We start from the raw sequence: 6,000 nt of genomic DNA on the forward strand, positions 1-6,000 counted from the left end.
AGGTCTTAATTTGTATGGCCTTGGTAAGTCTGTTCCCTTTACATTACTTGTCTTACAAAGGAACAGAGGATCGCCTCCAGATTTTGCATTTTGGCCATAATTATGCCAGGTAAAACAACGTATGTGCAATCATGCCTGGATAAAAATAGTGAGATGGTTTTCTTGTTCAGTATCTTTGTAGATCAATGCGCTATCACAGGGACTTAAATGCAGAAATAATGCATTTTTTTCTGGTTGATATCTTTCATTCTGTACGGGAAAGTGAAATTAGTAAAGATTTTTTTTTAAAAAAAAAAATCTAAATATGCTAATAATGCCACTCAGAGAAATGATCTAAAATGAGTAAAATTTATGACGCATTTAAGAGACGAGTTTTCCAAGACTGCTCCTCCCCAGCTTCCCCAAATTTGATAAGAATAAAAAGCATTCAGTGCCTCACTAGAAAGATATGCCCCACAATGTATAAGCTGGGAATGCAATACTATAAAGCACTAGCACCTCCCAGAGGATGCTGACTGCTTACAGCTCAGTGGCGTCCCAAATAGTCTTTTCTCTCAGCTAGTTGTCTTATTTTTGGGTCTCAGATGCTGATACACCTATGAAGTAAGATGCTAAATATCTTGCAAATACTACACAGCAAGCCTCAGCTGAAGTTCTCAGAAGTTACAGTCACACTGCCTTCAGTCATAGCCAGTAAATAATCTGGTGACAGAAATCTTCCTGTTCCAGGAACAAGACCTAAGAGCTGCTGAAAGCTGGGGCATTTGACTCAGTTTGGAATCAGGGACATGAAACAGGACAGCTTCATTTTCTAAATGGAAAAATGTTTTGAAATAAATTTCAGATAGAAAAGAACTCCAGACGTATAGGCTTTATATTTAATGGCAACGCAAACTTCTTGAAATATTAGTATGCCTCATTTAACAGAAATACTCATTTAACAGAAATTTTCAGTTTTGATTAGACTGCTTAATTAGTAGTAGTGCCTACTACTTCATTAGTAGTAGGATCTGCAGGCTGAGGCTGCAGTACTGGCTTATGATACATTAGAGCAGTGCTCTCTCAAGGAATGGACAGAACAGAAGGGTGCTGAAATGCATCTTCATCACACAGCAACACAGGGATACCTTTGTTTGATCTACAGGCTATCATCCATTTTCATGAAACCTGCTTCACTCTCCATTGAGATTACAAGAGAAAGAGTCTGGTTTCAGTAGCAGCTAGATGTGGTCTCTGTTGTCTACAGAACCATCATTGCCATGGGTAAGATAAAAGAAGCACCAATTAAATTGTTAGACTTGCATATTTTACAAGCAAAATTATAACGGAAGACTTCCAGCCCTGCAAAAATCAAGGGAAGGAACAGATTCCAAATCTCTGAACAAAAATGTTTCCCAAATAAAAACAGGGGATATTGCCTGGGAAAAATAAATAAATATACACACACAGATAATGAAAAAGTAGTTAACCTAGAATAAGGGAATATTTTAAAAATAGAAGCATTTTAATTGGTTCTTTAATTAAACATCTTGTACTGAATCACAATAAAGAAATATAATTTATGCATCAATGTCTTAAATGTAGATCAAATAAAAATAATGCAAAAGAGACTTTATGCATTCTTCCATTGTATTATATTTATGATAAAATTTTCCAAGCCGTATAGTACAATATTATTTTGAAAATTCATTACACAAAGGCAGTTGTGAAATACTTCAAAGTGATTTGAGACAAACACAATCTTTTTTTGGTATGTTAGTGAAAAAGATACTGTACAGAGGGAAAATTGCAATGGTGATAAATTTTCACTGAAGTGGTTTTGGCTTCCTCAGGAATTAATAAATACTGGCACTGACACACAGATAGCCTTGACACCAAGAGCTGTGACATAGTTCAGATTAATCTTTAGCAAAGATGACCTGTATGAGTGCGATGCTCAGTATGCAATTCTACTTTTTCATTTTAAGTCTACTGTTGACTACTCTGAAAAGTGAAACTGTCTGAAGTTTTACATGTATGCAAAGTTTTTGTAAACAACTACATCAGACAGACAGATTACTGCTGAACTCATCAAAGGCAAAGCACAAGGTTCCACTAAGGACAACGATCCTTCTTGAACTATTTGATAAATAACTCTAGCTTAAGTCAGGAAATCTGGTCTCTCGATACAGGGACACATGTTTCCAGTTCCAACTCTGCAAGGTACTGAGAGACTTCAGATGAACTTTTGATTTTCCATGTCACTTCAGTTGTAGTTACTTCTACAGGCCACAAAATTCAGACTTACTTTTGCAAATTTCTGAACGCATTGGAAGTAACCTTCTCAAATGTGGCAAGAAGTAAGCTTGTTAATCTGCATTTCAAACTGAAATGTGACTAAGCATAAAATAATCTCAGTTCAGGAGTAAAACTGATACATACTGCTAGAGGAAACCTGTTTTGTTTTCTTGGTAATGGCAGGATTGAACGGTAAAATGTAATCATTTATAATCCTACAATGAAGTTTAATTCCACAATATTAAAAAAATATTCTCTAGATAATCCACGCTAAGAATCCATGAATGGGTTCTCTAAAAATGTTTCATCTTACTTCAGATGTCAACTTATTCTGTTCTTAGTCTATGTAATCTTACAGATGTCAATTTATTCTGTTCTTTGTCTATGTAATCAGATGGATCTAACTGAAAATATAGTTGATGAGTTTCATGGAGTATTACCTAACCCTGAGCCATGGGGCATTTTCTGTGGTGAGTTAAAAAAGGCTTTCTGTTAGTTGATGACACTTCCAAAAAGTGAAGTCTATTAACCTTCAAATAAATACTTTGAAAAATAGCTTGCAAAGACACCAAAAAAGGCTATCAATTTAATTCTTAATTCAATTTAATTCTTTACCATTATTTAAAAAAAAAAAAAAACCAAAAAACTTTCACAATCAAAACATTCAAATAAAATGTTCCTATTCCCACAGCCATTGTTTTAAATAGAAAAAAGACGGCAAGACTGTAATACTAGGCGTATGTATGCTGAAAGGTTAAATTCAAAACAGGTTTCCCAAACTTGAAGTTAGGCAGAGGAATCAAATTGTCTAATGCCAATTAATAAAGTCACATTTAGCTCAATGGAAAAAAAAAATCAAGCTTATAAATAGCCCCAAAGCTCATGTGTGCAAGACAAACCACTGCAGCCTGTAGGTACCTCCAACATACTTCTTCAGTGCCAAAGTCCAAAATTTAGGTTCTAAAACCCTTGTTCAGCTGTTGCCTAAGTTGGGAGGCACTTAACTCCAGTTTAATAGAAGGATTTGGGTGTTAAGAGTGGAATTTAGGTCAAAAGCAAGTCCAAAATTTCATTTATATTAGTGAGTCTACAGAAGCAGTATGATTTCAAATGAAATGGGCTTTAACCCACATAATTTAATCAGTTGACTCATAATGGTATCTATCACAGTAAGATATGCATTTAAACAGTTTTTACATATAAAAATCTTGACCTCTGGTCTGTTTGTAACTGGCTGCAAAAGCCAGAGTGAGCTCCTGAGGGTTCTCTCCTGTCCAGGTTGTCTTAAAGATCGCTGATCACATCATTGGTTAGAAACTCAAGGTTTTCCTGGTTCAAATTGAGCTTAATTGAAGAGAAACGAGAAAGCTAATCCATGGTGTAAATACAGATTAAAGAATGTATTATTTGGTAAGATACAAAAATATGGAATTGTTGAGGAAGAATCTGCCTTCCAATTAATAATGTCATTTTTCTATAAAGCTTTATTAATTTTCACATTTTTCCTCCTTTAACTCTATATTAATCAAGTCCTGTATCAGCATCTCACATTTTGCCTTGGACGAGTGTCAGAGAAATCTTGATTTCTTTATAGAATATTTGGACTGATAAAGAAATTAAAATATGTTACTTAGACTTATAAACCTTGGTTCGTTTATACCCATAGGCTATCAGAGCTACAGTAACACTATTACTAGAGAACCCCCTCTCAACAAAGGAAGGAAGAAATAAAATTTTTAAAAGCCAAAAAATAATGATTCAAAATATATTGTCATCTTTAGAGAATACAAAGTCATAGAGTCAGAAACATGAAGAGAACTTGGTCAAGTTGAGACTATGCTGTAAGATTTTGAAAGAAAAAGCCTGAATAAAGACAGCAAGAAATGCTCTAAATTCTCATGGGGGTAGCTGCAGGAGGGAGAAGACAGAGCTTTAGAACTGACACAACAGAATCCCATCTGCATTTCAGAGTTGCACATTGCAACTGCACAGTTGTTGCATTGAACAACACAGTGGCTTCGCTGTGATTTTTCAGTGGAAAGAGAGAAGAGTTCATGTTTGGAAAATAGGTATAAAGCCCTGAAGCATATTAAGGAGAGCTGAAAAAAATACACAGATTCAAGCATTTTGTGCTAACCAAAACTGAGGTCTTATGGAAGAACCATACTCCAAAAATATGTTATTTGAGTAAACAGATACAGACTCATCTGCCTATGACTCTTCCATTGAATATTATACCTAGTCACTAATTCTGTGCTGAGATCAACAGTTCTTGCCTAAAAAATAGAATGGAGCAATAAAGTAAGGATATTCTTCTTCTGGGTTGCTTTGGTCTTTTGCACCAACATAGTCTTAGTTAATATCCACACTTATAGTACAGGGGCATCTGGAGAAGCCACATGTACTACAGCAAACCTAAACTGTCGTGACTGATGTTTATGTCTAATCAGCCCCACAGATGTGACAGGGTAATTCTGCCGAGTTGTTTACTCTCAGCACTCTGAGTCATACAAGGTGTCAATTATACTGAAGTTAACAAGAAAATATTTAATTTACTAACTGCAAGATCATACAATGAATCAGCCTCTGAAGAAACAGGATTAGTTTAAGAAAACAACAAACAATAATTGCCTGTAATTTTTAGAAGGCCACTGTACCAATATAAAATCTAGTTCAGTCTTATTTTCCACATGCAAGTCAGATTATTTAAATTCATGAATAATGGATATCTCTCTTTCATGATGTCTTGTTGCTTTCTGTAATAAGAAAAGACAAGCATTTTGCAAATATAACATCTTAAAAACAGTCTCTTGTCAAATAGGCATTGTTATCTATTTCTCTGTTGTTAATGTAATTGACAAAATACTTGATACTACTGATTATGCTTTTTCTTGTAAACCATTTATTTTATGGGTTTAAACAGCTGTGTTTTTGCCTCTATGAATCTGTGATTTCATTATGAAGTTGTAACCATGCTGTGAAAGAGCAATAGGCAAAGTCTTAGGCATACTACCTACCAGCTGGTAAACAACATTTATTAGCAATAAAGGTATAATTCAATCAACATTGGTACATTTCTAAAAAAGCTAGAAGGTTAATTTTCCTCTCCTCTCCTCCTCCTCAAGTAGTTGAATCCACATGAAATGAACAGACATTTAATTTGGTAATCTAAATGTAGATGTTCTTGATTTATATGGAGTCTCTTCATAGAGTTGCAAATATCTGTCACTGTTGACACTTCTAGGTCTGACCCTGGGACACATTGAGTCAATTCAGCACTCTGCAAAATTTCTTTCAGGACCCATTGTATCTGAGAAAATATTAGACCACAAGCTAATTCAAACCTAATAGCTTTGAGATTAGAGAAAACAAGGTTACAATTAAAGCATAAGACTTGCTCATTCCTACATTACACAATTTCTGCAAATGAAACCCAACTAACTTCTAAGACAATGAAACAATTACAATAAAGCAGTGAATTCTGGCTAAGGATTTTTGTCGGGAAACATATTATAAAGTTATTTGCCACTAAAGGTACTTCAAAGTTTCCAAGTTAAAACAAGACGAATTCTACAGTGTTACAGCCACTGAATGAAAAACTCTGTTCTGAAAAATGCCACTGTCAGTTCAGTGAGGTCTTGGGGACCAAGCCAACAGAAACATCACACAGTTCAACAAGAAGAGCCAAGTTCAGCACCTGGGGCAGAAATACTTGGATGCATT

This window comes from Anser anser (genome assembly GCF_964211835.1).
Source record: "Anser anser genome assembly, chromosome: 1".
Lineage (NCBI taxonomy): Eukaryota > Metazoa > Chordata > Aves > Anseriformes > Anatidae > Anser > Anser anser.